The 16,617-nt window shown below is 33.7% G+C and overlaps 1 protein-coding gene across 2 annotated transcripts in view; it reads right to left on the reverse strand.

Moving 5' to 3' along the window:
* The window catches only part of LOC307175108 (uncharacterized protein), a 555,106-nt gene that overhangs the window by 69,248 nt on the left and 469,241 nt on the right, over window positions 1-16,617 (reverse strand). The window lies entirely within an intron of this gene.

The following is a 16,617-nucleotide window of genomic DNA, read 5'->3' on the forward strand; positions in this document are numbered from 1 at the left end:
CAGCCCTAGGGATACATACAGGCTGAAAGTGAGGGGATGAAAAAAGATATTCCATGCAAATGGAAATCAAAAGAAAGCTGGAGTAGCATACTTATATCAGATAAACTAGACTTTAAAATAAAGAATGTTACAAGAGACAAGGAAGAACACTACTTAATGATCAAGGGATCAATCCAAGAAAAAGATGTAACAATTATAAATATATAGGCACCCAACATAGGAGTACCTCATTACATATGGCAACTGCTAGCAGCTATAAAAGAGGAAATCAACAGTAGCACAATAATAGTGAGGCACTTTAACACCTCAGTTACACCAATGGACAGATCATCCAAACAGAAAATTAATAAGGAAACACGAGCTTTAAATGACACAACAGACCAGATAGATTTAATTGATATTTATAGGACATTCCATCCAAAAACAGCAGATTACACTTTCTTCTCAAGTGCGCACAGAACATTCTCCACGTTAGGTCACATCTTGGGTCACAAATCAAACTCAGTAAATTTAAGAAACTTGAAATCATATCAAGAACCTCTTCTGACCACAATGCTATGAGATTAGAATTCTATTACAGGGAAAAAAACATAAAAAACAGAAACACATGGAGGCTAAACAATATGTTACTAAATAAACAAGAGATCACTGAAGAAATCAAAGAGGAAATCAAAAAGTACCTAGAGACAAATAACAATGAAAACATGACGATCCGAAACCTATGGGAGGCAGCAAAAGCAGTTCTAAGAGGGAAGCTTATAGTAATACAAGCCTACCTCAAGAAACAAGAAAAATCTCAAATAAACAATCTAATCTGACACCTAAAGGAGCTAGAGAAAGAAGAACAAACAAAACCCAAAGTTAGCAAAAGGAAAGAAATCATAAAGTTCAGCGCAGAAATAAATGAAATAGAAACAAAGAAAACAATTGCAAAGATCAATAAAACTAAAAGCTGGTTCTTTGAGAAGATAAACAAAAGTGATAAACCTTTAGCCAGACTCATCAAGTAAAAGAGAGAGTGGACTCAAATCAATAAAATTAGAAATGAAAAAGGAGAACTTACAACAGACACCTCAGAAATACAAAGCATCCTAAGAGACTACTATAAGCAACTCTATGCCAATAAAATGGACCACCTGGAAGAAATGGACAAATTCTTAGAAAGATACAACCTTCCATAACTGAACCAGGAAGAAATAGAAAATATGAACAGACCAATCACAAGTCATGAAATTGAAACTGTCATTAAAAATCTTCCAAAAAACTAAAGTCCAGGACCAGATGGCGTCACAGGTGAATTCTATCAAACATTTAGAGAAGAGCTAACACCAATCCTTCTCAAACTCTTCCCAAAAACTGCAGAGGAAGGAACACTCCCAAACTCATTCTATGAGGCCACCATCACCCTGATACCAAAACCACACAAAGATAATACAAAAAAAGAAAATTACAGACCAATAGCACTGATGAATATAGATGCAAAATCCTCAACAAAATACTAGCAAACAGAATCCAACAACACATTAAAAGGATCATACACACGATCAAGTGGGATTTATCCCAGGGATGCAAGGATTCTTCAATATACACAAATCAATCAATGTGATACACCATATTAACAAATTGAAGAATAAAAACCATATGATGCAGAAAAGGTTTTGACCAAATTCAACACCCATTTATGATAAAAAACTCTCCAGAAAGTGGGCATAGAGGGAACCTACCTCAACATAATAAAGGCCATATATGACAAACCCACAACAAACATCATTCTTAATGTTGAAAAACTGAAAGCACTTCCTCTAAGATCAGGAACAAAACAAGGACGTCCACTCTCACCACTATTATTCAACATAGTTTTGGAAGTCCTAGCCACTGCAAACAGAGAAGAAAAAGAAATAAAAGAAATACAAATTGGAAAAGAAGTAAAACTGTCACTGTTTGCAGATGACATGATACTATACATAGAGAATCCTAACAATGCCACCAGAAAACTATTAGAGCTAATAATGAATTTGGTAAAGTTGCAGGATACAAAATTAATTCACAGTAGTCTCTTGCATTCCTATACACTAATGATGAAAACTCTGAAAGAGAAATTAAGGAAACTCTCCCATTTACCACTGCAACAAAGAGAATAAAATACCTAGGAATAAACCTACCTAGGGAGACAAAAGGCCTACATGCAGAAAACTACAAGACACTGATGAAAGAAATTAAAGATGATACAAACAGATGGAGAGATATACCATGTTCTTGGACTGGAAGAATCAATATTGTGAAAATGACTCTACTACCCAGAGCAACCTACAGATTCAATGCAATCCCTATCAAATTACCAATGGCATTTTTTACAGAGCTAGAACAAAAAATTTTAAATTTGTATGGAGACACAAAAGACTCCGAATAGCCAAAGCAGTCTTGAGGGGAAAAAATGGAGTTGTAGGAATCAGATTCCCTGACTTCACACTATACTACAAAGCTACAGTAATCAAGACAATATGATACTGGCACAAAAACAGAAATATAGATCAATGGAACAAGATAGAAAGCCCAGAGATAAACCACGCACCTATGGTCACCTAATCTATGACAAAGGAGGCAAGGATATAAAATGGAGAAAAGACAGCCTCTTCAATAACTGGTGCTGGGAAAACTGGACAGCTACATGTAAACGAATGAAATTAGAACACTTCCTAACACCATACACAAATATAAACTCAAAATGGATTAGAGACCTAAATGTAAGACTGGACACTAGAAAACTCTTAGAGGAAAATATAGGAAGAACACACTTTGACATAAATCACAGCAAGATCTTTTTTGATCCACCTCCTAGAGTAATGGAAATAAAAACAAAAATAAACACATCGGACCTAATGAAACTTCAAAGCTTTTGCAAAGCAAAGGAAACTACAAACAAGACGAAAAGCCAACCCTCAGAATGGGAGAAAATATTTGCAAATGAATCAACAAAGAATTAATCTCCAAAATATATAAACAGCTCATGCAGCTCAATATTAAAAAACAACCCAATCCAAAAATTTGCAGAAGACCTAAATAGACATTTCTCCAAAGAAGACATACAGATGGCCAAGAAGCACATGAAAAGCTGCTCAACGTCACTAATTATTAGAGAAATGCAAATCAAAACTAAATGAGGTATCACCTCACACCAGTTTGAATGGGCATCATCAGAAAATCTGCAAACAACAAATGCTGGAAAGGGTGTGGAGAAAAGGGAACCCTCTCGCAGTGTTGGTGGGAATGTAAATTGATACAGCCACTGTGGAGAACAGTATGGAGGTTTCTTAAAAAACTAAAAATAGAATTACCAGATGACCCAGCAACCCCATTACTGGGCATATGCCCAGAGAAAACCATAATTCAAAAAGACACATACACTCCAATGTTCATTGCAGCACTATTTACAATAGCCAGGTCATGGAAGCAACCTAAATGCCCATCGAAAGACGAATGGCTAAAGAAGATGTGGTACATATATACAATGGAATATTAATCAGCCATAAAAAGGAATGAAATTGGGTCATTTGTAGAGACATGGATGGATCTAGAGACTGTCATATAAAGTAAGTCAGAAAGAGAAAAACAAATACCGTATATTAACGCATATGTGTGGAACATAGAAAAATGGTACAGATGTATTGGTTTGCAGGGCAGAAATTGAGACACAGATGTAGAGAACAAACGTATGGACACCAAGGAGGGGAAGTGGTGGGGGTGGTGGTGGTGGTGGTGGGATTAATTGGGAGCTTGGGATTGACATGTAAACACTGATATGTATAAAATGGAATGAGTAATAAGAACCTGCTGTTTAAAAAATAAAATTTAAAAATTCAAAAAAATTATATCATCAGTGGACACATTTTAAACTACTAGCAACTATTAAAGCAATTAACTTGGAAAATGATTTTCAAACATTTTGGTATGAAATCTAGTTGTAATTGTGAAGTTGAACAACACATGTAATTGTGTTGTTCCAGGAGCCAGGAATATGTGATCAACATAACAGACAAAAACTCTTGTTCTCAAAGAGTTAACAGTCTAGTAGGCATGGAATAAAATGTTCCAATAACATAAATAATTGAAGAGTATGGAGTGAATATTGAAAGCAGTCAACTCAGTTGGGTATTAACTATTCTAAATAGGGTAACAAAATTAAATGCACATGAGAAAAATAATAGGTAGAAGAGCTAGCTATTGATAATAAAATGTAATAAAAAACTTCATCTAAAACCCCATAATTATTAACAAACTCAGTACAATATATGAACATGCAAATAGTGGGGGAAGAATTTTTCATTCATTTGTTTAGTAATTTCCTTTTTTATTTACAGAATTTGAGAGTTATACTTTTAAACAAAGCATATCTTTTTTATTCTCCAAAATAAAAATTTGACTGAATATAAAATTCTTTGATCATGTTGGATAATACTCTTATTATACAGTTATCTGCAGATTAGAGGGTAAATGTTATATCTTCAACTAACTCAATTTTTTCTTTTTAGCAAATACACACACACAGGAAGATAGCTATATGGAAAGGGATGAAGTGAAATGTTGACAATTGATAAAGCTTGGTGAAAATACATGGAGACTATTGTACTATTTTATAACATTTTGGTCAGTTTGAAAATTTTCAAAATTAATGTGTGCATCAAAATATAAAGACAAACACAGTTATAGGGCAAAGTGGGTTTTGGAAGGAAATAGATGATTGAAACCTGAACATGACTTAGTTAGGCTGATGTGGTAGAGATAGCCTCTGAATGCTCATTTAAAAACACCAATCTCTGCACTCCACCGAGTAAACTAATATTAAAAATTTTGGCCATTTATAGCCTGCTGGACAGAATCTCAGATCTACCCCAAAGCTTCATCCACGTTTTGTTTTTTTGGTCAGCTACCAGTACTTAAAATAATTATTTTCTATTCATGGAGAATTTTGGGAAACATTCTCTTTTTGAAATACTGTGCTCTTAGAATGATATCTATTATCTTTAATATTTCAGTGTTGAATGTCCTCAATATGTATTCCCTCCCCTATAAAAAGAAATTAAAATTCTGTCCCTTCTGAAACAGTTGTCTTTTACCTAAAGTAGCCTAAAAGGCCAGTTGAGAAGATTAATTATACAAGTTATTTGGTCAACTATTTACATTAATAACAAGACTCATGAAAGCTTAGTAGAGACTGAATCAAAACTATTTACAGTTCAGCATTCTGATTTGTACTTCATACTGATTAGCATATGAAATAAGAGAATAGAAATTGAGTATATTGAAATGAAGTTATATAAGATACTTTGATGTTTGAATATCGAAGTAAGTGGGTTTTTTCACTAATTCCGATTATTCAGTGCTACTTTATGTACCTGAAGTTGTTATAAAGAATATTAATTTATTACTGCCTTTTCAGTAGAATACAGTTTGGTCACATCAAAAGTCACAGGATAGATCAATTGTTCTCAAGACTACAGATAGAAATGAGAGGAAAAGATAATCCTTATTGTGTAGATATATGAAATGAATAAAATATGCAAGTAAAAGACACATAAAGGATATTATTTGCATTGAAGAGCAATGATGATTTATTTATAATCATTTATTTATAAATCAAAATGATTTATTTATAAATAAATATATTTATTTTAAGAGTATTTTATTGCAATTAAATCTTCTTATCAAAAAGCTAGCCAGAGAAAATGGATTGGTTCACTGTTCATTTATGTCCAGCTTATATGTCTTTGACTATAGTTATCAAAATCACTTTTGATACATCTAAGCTGATGGAATAAGAACTAGTACAGATAATAACAGACTGCTGCTTGCATAATTCAGGAATCACTGAAAAAATGTACTAGAAAATTCTCTTTCCAATATCGACACACACACATGCATATACACATTTCTCTTCAGTTTGCATATTATTCTATAATTATAATAGAAGCTTCTAAGGTAACCAGGTAAGTTGGTGTTTTCAGTTACCTAAAGTGAATCTTGGTTGATGGTGGATCTACAATGACCAGTCAGTAAAAATGTCTAACAGATTAGAAAGGTTTTGGTTACTGCTTTGTCCTAGACCTTCCCAGCTTAGTATCAGAGTCAGCACAGGGCAACACCTAAGAGACTCAACTTAGCAAATTTCACGTCAATTGCTCTGAATGGTTTTGTTAAAGTCATTACTGAAAGGAACTGTTTTTAGGGTCTGTAAAAGCTAAAATGCCAAGTGGATGAGGGAAGTTTCATGCATTATTAATCACCTTTTTAAAAAAAATCCTAGGGGCTTCCCTGGTGGTGCAGTGGTTGAGAATCTGCCTGCTAATGCAGGGGACACAGGTTCGAGCCCTGGTCTGGGAAGATTCCACATGCCGCGGAGCAACTAGGCCCGTGAGCCACAACTACTGAGTCTGCGCATCTGGAGCCTGTGCTCCGCAACAAGAGAGGCCGCGATAGTGAGAGGCCCGTGCACTGTGATGAAGAGTGGCCCCCGCTTGCCACAACTAGAGAAAAGCCCTCACACAGAAACGAAAACCCAACACAGCAAAAATAAATAAATTAATAATCTCCTACCCCCAACATCTTCTTAAAAAAAAAAAATCCTAGATGTTCTTGACATACCCCTTTAAATTATAGCTCTTGGTTACTTCAAAAATTACAGCTCCATTCATGTTGATAAACCACTATTTCATGCTATTCTTCATGGGTATCATGGTGATGTTCATAAGTCCAGGCAGTTGAATGAGGAAAGATATAGGACAAAATAAGCCAAGAAATGTATATTTGAAGGATCTTTGATAGTTAAGAAAAGAAGAGGAACTTGGAAAAGTGCTGTATGTGAAGCTGGGAAAATCAGGTTACAATTACTGCTGGAACCAGGTTAATTTATGCAAATAGAATGAAGCAGAAATCTAAAACAGAGCTTTGATTACAGAGTAGCATTTTTTAAAGAGGCTCAGGGGGATAGATTTTGGGATTGAAACATAAGTTTGTATCCTTAAATCTAAATAAATTATGGCAAGTCATGTTCATATAAAAATGGTGCTTTGATAAAAAATTGTAGCAAGGTTAAATTAAGTATTTATTAAGTGTATTTTAACTGCAGTAATTACACTTCATTTCTTTGTTCTTATTTTATTTAGTTTACTTTGCTTCTTTCTATGCTTTTTCTGGTTAGTTAAGCACATTTTGCTACTCAATGACTTAGTAATCGCAAGAGGGAAAAGTCACATTTCAATCATAGCTCTGTGTAGAAAGAAATTCAGCTGTTTATTTTGAAATCTACATATTCTTTGTGTACTGAATCCATTATTTCTTTGCCATATTGTGCTTTTTTTCTGCTTTACTTTTCCTATACCAACTGCTGTTTTATAAAGATATAATTCATATACCATAAAATCTACTTTTAAAGTATACAATTCAGTGGGTTTTAGTATATTCACAAAGTTGTGCAACTATCACCACAATCTAATTCCAAAATAATTTCACCCCACCAAAATAACTCCCATACACATCAGCAGTCCCTCTCCCGCAGCCCCTGGCAACCACTGATCTATTTTCTGTCGCTCTAGATTTGCCTATGCTGAACATTTCATATAAATGGAGTCATAAAATATGCAGCCCTTGTGTCTGGCTTCTTTTACTTAGCATCATGCTTTCATAGTTCATCAATGTTATAGCATGTAGCAGTACTTCTAGCATTTTTATGGCTGAATGATATTACGTTGTATGGATGTACATTTCATTTAACCATTCATCAACTAATGGACATTTGAATTATTTCCACTTTTTGGCTATTGTGAATAATGCTGCTATGAACATTTCTGTACAAGTTTGTGTGTGAACATGTTTTCATTTCTCTTGGGTATATTCCTAGTTGTGAAACTGCTGGGCCATATAGGATCTCCATATTTAACTTACTGAGGAGATGCCACATTATCTTCCACAGTGCCTGCACCTTTTATATTCTCAGCAGGAATGAACGAGGGTTGCAGTTGTCCATATCCTCACCAATACTTATTTATCTTTAATATTAATTTTTTACAAACTAAAAGTTTATCCATTTTTGCTTTCTTTATTTTAATTTTATTTCTTTCCATTTTTTTCTCAGTGAAAACTGTTCTTCCTCTCCCCTTCCCCCTCCTCCTCAGGCTTCTTTAGCTAATTTTATACTTTACAATAGTTTAAGCACTTCAGTAAAGACCTGAGATTACATTATCTTATTTAATATTCACAACAATCTAATAGCATAGCTATTATTATCCCCATTTTGTAGATAAAATACTTTACACAAAAGGGCTCAAAAACTTTCCTGAGAATATACAGATATTTGGTGGCAAAGCCTGTATTTAAACCTATCCAGCTTTTGGAGCCCACATTTTCATCTCCCTCTCATATTCTCACATTTTCATTATTTCCCTGTGATTTTCTTTCTGTAATGACTCTTTCCTGTTGATTAGCAACCCATTGACACTCCTATATCATCAATCTCCCTGTCACCTCCCATGGAACTGAGGAGGCATTCTGAGAGCTGTGAATTATAGCACTTCCAGAGTCCCATTTGTGGGAAATGAGTGCCCTCAGAGCTTCCGGGCAGAAGGAGGATTCCTTTCAAAGATGAATGGAGGAGAGTTTCTCAGTCCTGATGGAGACTAGCTATTAAACCAGGATGCAGAATGGGAAACAGATTTTAGTCCATGTGACAATATATTCTATAGGAATTCGGTGTTCTTTGGGTGTGATGGCAGTAAAAAGTAGTATTTGTCTCCAAAATATGTTTTCACACTGTAGATTTCAATTAAAGTAATTAAAAATGAATTCTCTTTGCAGTAGATAATTATTTACTTTTATTGAGAACTTACTATGCATTAGATAACATGTTAAATATTTTGCATAAATTATTTCCTCTTCTGGGGTAAGTTTATTATAATGTATTACATATGCAACAATTGAAGTGTAAAGAGATTACATGACTTGCCCAAATCTCATAGCTACAAAATGGCAAGATGAGATTTAGCATCAGGTCAATGTGACTATGAAATCCATGGTTTTAGCAGCTAATAAATATTGGTTCTTAAATTTAGGGTCTAAGTTCTTCACCTCACAGCCAATTTTAAAGTGAGATGAAAGAAAAAAAAAGTATCAAGGAACTCAGATGTCTGATTGATTGATTACAGAGTTTGGCTTTCTCCTAATTTCTTATATTATTTAAGAAATATTATATACGAAATATAAGTCATTTGTTATAGTATTTAAGGAAATAGGAAAGATTAGGCTCCTCGTGACTGATGATGAGATGATTTTATGGATAAGGTTGAAGGGATGACAATCTAGTTTTCTTAGGTATTTAGTGCTTAAATTTACTGAAGTCTTCAATATTATTATAACCCAATTTATGTATGAGAATTAGGCTTCTTTTGTCCTTGTAATCTGCTAAACATCAGAATTATGTAAAATTCAGCCTGAGGGTTTTTTGGTGGGCAATTCTCCTCTACAAATCTGTACCTCCTTTAAAGTAACTAGTATCTCCCATCAAAAAATAGTAATTTTGCATATTTAAAAATTGAGAGAAATGTTAAAAGTTATGAACTATTGAGAGAATGATGGGGCTTAGAATCAGTAATGTTTATGCATATAATTTAACCAAACTATTATTAGATTGTTAAGAGCTATCACATCTCTTTAGCTGAAATTTGCAAAATTATGAGTAAAAAAGATACTGAGGGCTTCCCTGGTGGCGCAGTGGTTGAGAGTCCACCTGCTGATGCAGGGGACGCGGGTTCGTGCCCCGGTCCGGGAAGATCCCACATGCCGCGGAGCGGCTAGGCCCGTGAGCCATGGCTGCTGAGCCTGCGCGTCCGGAGCCTGTGCTCCGCAGTGGGAGAGGCCACAACAGTGAGAGGCCCGTGTACCGCAAAAAAAAAAAAAAAAAGATACTGAAATTACCTGGGGTGCAATAGGCCACATCTTTATCCTTTTCTACTATTCAATTAGAATCATCTTGGAGGCTAAATAGTATAGAAAATGGTGAAATTTATGAGTACTTTCAGATGTTATTTTGTGAAAAGAATAATTATGCGACACAGAATCATCTTAAGCAGTATTTTTATCAGGAAAATAAAACAGTAGAATACAATCTTGATTGTTCTTCTTGGACCATGCTGATACAATTTTAATTGTCTCTCCTTCAATAGAAATCAAAAGGTTCCAATGAGTGACAGAAGAAAAAATAATCTATCCTTGAAAAGTAATGGATGTGAAAATAAATCCAACTTATACTCACCTAAATTCATTTTTTTTTTTTTTTTTTTTTTTTGCGGTACACGGACCTCTCACTGTTGTGGCCTCTCCCATTGCTGAGCACAGGCTCTGGACGTGCAGGCTCAGCGGCCATGGCTCACGGGCCTAGCCGCTCCGCGGCATGTGGGATCTTCCCAGACCGGGGCACGAACCCGCGTCCCCTGCATCAGCAGGTGGACTCTCAACCACTGCGCCACCAGGGAAGCCCAAACACATATTAATGAGAACAAACACTAACATGTCTTCAGTAATTCCAGAGTTGAAAACCAAATTTCAAAGAATACAAGGGTCCAGGGCTTTAAATTGCCCTATGGCTAATAGACCAAATAATGTTTAGACCGTATTTTCTGGAATAATAAGAGATTGTGGGGGAAAATAAAAATGAGAAAGAAAGGTTTCTTTTTTTTCAATCTTGGTTGATGTATATGCTACTAAGTGTTTTAAAAAAATAATTATTGCATGATCATAACTATCGCTAGAGTGAAGGCTGCTTGGGGATTGTTTTCATTCCCTAGGATTGTCTACCTTCTTGCATTGTCATTGTGAACTGGGCTTTAATACTTTGTATGTTTCAAATCCATTATAAATTTATACTGGTATGAAAACTTAAAAAAGAACAAAATAAATACTTGATGCACAACTTATTACCCATTTGTTTGAACAGTTAAATTCTTGATTAAGGTTATCTTTATAGGATGATAAAAATATGTTAATGGATGACAGCCTTTTGTCAATGAATTTAGGCATTCCTGTCCTCAGTTCAAACTTCTTTCTCTTTTTAAGACCTCTCTTCTGGCAAATGTATTCATTTTCATAAGGAAATGTTAAATCCACCTCCAGTTTAAGAAATTGTCAAAAGATACTGTTCTACTCTTAACTGGCAAACTGGAATAGATAATAATCAAAGCTATTTGATACAGACCCTTACTTCAAACTCTCCACTTCTTAATAAGTTTAGGTCAGGGAACATGTAATACTAAAAAGATCATCTGATATGGGGTGCACTCCCTGTTTCTCTGTGGATAGTTTTAAATTCATCCTTGCCTTATGCCAGACCGTGATAACTGTGTGCTCAGAAAATATTATTTAGTGAATGTGTTGGTTCAGTTTTAAGGAGCTTGGCTTTGTGTATTAATGAAGGCATATATTGAAGGGTGATATGGCAAAGAGTTCTTCAACTCCAGCTTCTGTATCTGTGGTAAGTATGTCATTCACACTACATTACATAGCATTGTATAATACATATATTGTTTGCTACATTACATAACATTCTAAGGTAGAACATTCTTTTAGATATTAGTAAGAGGAATAGAATAGTCTCACTTCTCCTGAGCAACTGCTTTATTTTATAGAAACCATGGATCCTATAATTAACCATGTTTTCATATTTACTTGCTTGGAAATACAAGATGTAAAAGTACCCATATTAGTAAGTTATATGACTCTCTTACATGGGCTCTGTGTGTTAAATTTAATTCTAGTTTTATGTGATTTTTTCCTTCAATCACTGGTTTTTCTTTAAGTCCTTTTTAAAATAAAGACAGGAAATGAAAAAATATATATATATAGTTGACCCTTGAACAATACAGGTTTGAACTTGACAAGTCCACTTATACATGGACTTTTTAAAATAAATACTTACTATAGTACATGATCTATGGTTGGTTTTATATATATATTTATATACACATACACACAATATATATAAAATTATATATATATACAATTACATATACATTATATATATGAAGTTAATATAGTTACAATGAATTTGTATGCATAGTGAATATATAATTATGTATTTATTATAAATGTCTATTATATATACACACACACACACATAAAACAGTTAACCCTTGAACAATGTGTGGGGGTAGGAGGTACTGACCCCTCACGCAGTTGAAAATCTGAGTATAACTTTATAGTCAACCCTCCATATTCTCAGTTCTGCAACAGTAGATTCAACCAACCATGGTTTGTGTAGTACTATAAGTATTGATTAAAAACAAAACACACATGTAGGTGAACACGTGCAGTTCAAACCTGCATTGTTCAAGGGTCAGCTGTATATCAAGTCTTTTTATATTCTCATTCTGAAGCATGGCTAACAATTTATTTGCTTGTTGACTTTTGAGTTATATATATGGAAAATGAGAGTAATGATAATTATTAGAGTGATTCAGCCTTACTCCTTAATGCCTTCACCAAAAAATTTTAAAATTTTCTATTTTACTTATGAATATCCTTGTCTCTTTGTGAGTATAAACAGAGGATAAAATAAGACAGCCAGCATCAAATGAAGAGACTAACCAGCACTGACCATACAGTTTAATTACTGTTTAATTATTTGTGCAATATTATTTTATGTCTCCATAACATACATTTCCCTCTATCTAAAATTCATTAGCCTTCTTTTCTGTCTGAAAAAGTATTTTCTTTCCATCAGGTACTCTTTAATAATATCCTCCATGGATCCTACCCTTCCATGGTAAGCCACTTTTCTGACATCTGATACATTAAATGATAATAAATTGTTTACATATCTGTCACCTTGCTCTTCCATTTGTGAGATCAGAAAAATACATCTATATTCTTACTTAAGTTAATAATAGATGCTTGATTTAATGAGATTAAAGAATAAATGAATGAAATATCACTGATATTTATAAACCTGGGTGGAGTTACAGGAGTTAATTTTCTAATGGCTAAATTGCAAGGCATTACAAACACTAATTCAATGTGCTATTGTTGTTCATATAGAGGAATGTCCTCTTCATAAACAAAAATTTATAAAACTAGTATTTATAAAAATAAATGGAAATATAAACTGGTTAATATAATCAAAATGTCTGGAATTAACAGGTGAAGCATAAAATAAACAAATCTGACTGAATCTAAACTTAAATGAAGAATATTCATTTTGAAGTAAATGATACTAGTTTCATACCAAGACTATGAGGCATATAGATTTAAATGTTGACACATTTTATTTTAATATAGCTAATATCTATGCATGCTGTTTATGTGAGAAGTAGTGGGAACTAGTATTATGTATTGGCATTTTTAAACAATAGCAAGCCTTCTGCTACTGTTTTTTATCAGAGAATTAAGGTTAATTCTACATACAATGAAGCACTACATAGACACGGGCTATGTATATATTCTATATATACAGAGCTTATATATATATATATATAATATATATCTGTAGCCCATTTCTATGTATATTTTACATACATAAAAATGGATTTTATATTAGTAAGAAGAGAAAATCAGAGTATTGAATGATCCAAGAAGAAAGTTGGATTTTCTTTTCTTATGCCAAGACAGATCCCACGGAGGGTAAAAACTATTTGCTGATGAACTATTGAATCTCAGAGAGAGAATACTGGGCTAGCTGACTCATGATTAAATTATCCTTGATATTTGATGATCTGCTGATTTGTCATAGGAAACTTCACTAATTCCAAAGAACTTTCTTCTTTTCAAATGAAAATCTCTCTCCAAATAAAGAATACTTCCATGACAGGGTGTTGGGATTAAAATTAAAAAGAAAAGATCAATTTGTAATGTTGCAGCAAGAAAACTATTCTCTACAGAAACACTGCTACCTAACGTCATTAAAGCCCTCAGTCTCAAAGGTATCAAGTCGTGCACTAAAGACAGATTGAAATTTCGAGAATGCTTGCTATTACAAGAATATTACACAGGCTGAGATGTGATTAATTAGGCTTTATCCAGCAATTCATATCCAGATAATAGCTCCTGGCTTGTACTCTCCAAAGTTTGCAATTATTTTATCGTTGACACAATCTGTTAATATCTAGTACAATGATTTAGGACAATTTTACATTCAATTTACATTCTCACACTTGTGTAACTTAAAATAATCAAGAGTAGTCTCGACCATGCCAAAAATGGCTCAGTCTATTCCGGTATGATATTCCAACACAGATACGATTAGAATAGAGAAAAATAGGTAGAAAACTTTGGAGATATATTGTTTAAATGGAGTCAGAGAACATCCCTTCTCAGGACCTTGAATGAGAATTAAAAAGACAACTTGGTCCAGAGGCAAACTGCAGTGTTTCTCAGAGTAATGTATTTGAAATTGACAAGAACACTTACAGTCTGTTTGCCAAGGCAAAGAAAAACCCTGCCTAATTAAAAATGGTAAGTACAGGCATGGTAATTATAGCTACCATACATTTGACCTGTGTCTTTAATACTCTTGACAAGTTTAAGAAGAAATTTAATTAGTAGAACTTCCAAAGTTATTTTCTAATAAAAAAAAGGACAGAAAACACTTTAACTTTTAATTACGGATCGTCAGAAAAATAGTGTAAGTTGGCAGTTAATTTTGTCAACAATAAATCTATTCATAATCAACTATTTTTAAGCATCTTCTTGTTTATGTTTTTGCAAATATTACTGATACACAGGAGATATAATTAGAACCTTAAAAACTCCTTCCTAGTATTATCATATTTAATTTGCTGAAATAACCCTAAGAGGGGACATTCACAAATCCAAGCAACAGAATGAAAATGAGTTGGCCTTGGATTCATTTCAAATGCCTGAGGACTTCCTTTTAGAATGAATTATAGAATTGAACAGAGAGACAGCAAAGATTGAGTATCCATGATGATATAAGATTAATTACATACATGGCATACTGTGAAATACTAAACAAATTTTCTCCTTTTCTTTTCATTTATATTGTTCAATAGGATTAGAATTGAGAGAGGATGAAGGTTAATTTCTTCTTCAGTAATAAAGATTGTATAATCTGCCCTCTTAAATGGATTACTTATCATAGATTCTGGATGGGGACTATGGGGGAAATATATCAAATATATAAATAAATGAGGAAGTAAGTGAAAATGGTGCTTTATTATTCCTTTTTTGACTGAAAATAAAATTATATATATATATATACACATATATACGTAATTTTTCCTTACTTTTACTATGAATTTACATTCTTAGAACAGCTTTTAGAATAAAAAGCTGAAAAATTCCCTAAATGTCCCACTTACCTATGATAAGTATTATTTATATTGGGTGGTAGCAGATGGTACTAAAATATTCTTGAAGGGAGAAATCTGTGATTCTTTAATAAATCACTTCCAAGTAAAAGTAAAGCTCCAGAATCTCTATAGTTTGCATTTTTTTAAGAAAAAATACCCTCGCTAACTTGCATGAATATTTTAAAAAGAAAGAAAAAGGAAGAAGGCTAGAGAGGCTGAGTTCTGCCAGTAAGAACAAACTCAGGAAAAAAGAAAACAAAGCAATACAAAAAACAAATGTTAGATAAGAGCCAAAAGAAAATATTTTTTTTTTTAAGAAAATAATTTAGAATAGCTATAAACTCATTTGATGGAGATCTTCCAAGTGAAATTCTCTGATATATGTTTAGTTCCCTCCTGATGTTTTAAAAAATCTTCAATAATATTACAATTGACAATATATGCTCTACATAATGAATAGCATACACACTAAGTCACAAAATCAAACCAAGCAGTTATTTCCAGTCTTAGAAAGCAAAGACTCTCCTCCTAAACCTGGGCTTTCTAAAGGTACCCAGACCATTCATCTTAAATTGAAACCCCAATGAAATAATCGTCCAAGTCTGGCTTAATGGGCACTGTACTATCCTTTGAAAAGACCGCTGCTCTTACTCATTTGCCAATTTGGGCAAAGCCCTGTGGCTATACCTCCACATGCTGGTAGCTGGAGAGGACTCTCACTAGCTGCAAACATCAACAGTATTGTGAGAGTCTGATAGAGATTTTCGTCTTATATCTTCCCAAAACGGCAGGAAGGATATAAGCAGAGAGGGGTCCATATGGGGGATAGCTGTAAGTTGAGGTCTGACTCCTTTTAGAGTGTAATACATAATGAAAAAGCAGAAAATATGCTCAGGAATGAAAGACAATGATAAATCAAGAAAACTGAAGAAAATTTCTTGCAACAGACAGAAGAATCCTTATCTATAAGAGGCAGACCTGCATTTGTGACTGGCTAGAAATCAGTTTCCTTATGTATAGGTTGCCTTCTGACCCAAAGTTAACAAGTTGGGCAGGTGTGCCTGAGGTAAGTGTCCCTGGAACATATGCACCTGCCATGATGGATTACACTCCATGCACATATTTAGCTTAAAACAATGAAAACATGGATTTTAGGAGAATGACAATTATAGAGACAATAATCAAAACACTTTACCAAACACTTTGCAATAAATTCTTTAATTTTTTTCTTCTTCCTCATTGTTCTCAACTTACAGAACTTGCAGTTTTC

Source organism: Stenella coeruleoalba (genome assembly GCF_951394435.1).
Source record: "Stenella coeruleoalba genome assembly, chromosome: 16".
In the NCBI taxonomy this organism is placed as follows: domain Eukaryota; kingdom Metazoa; phylum Chordata; class Mammalia; order Artiodactyla; family Delphinidae; genus Stenella; species Stenella coeruleoalba.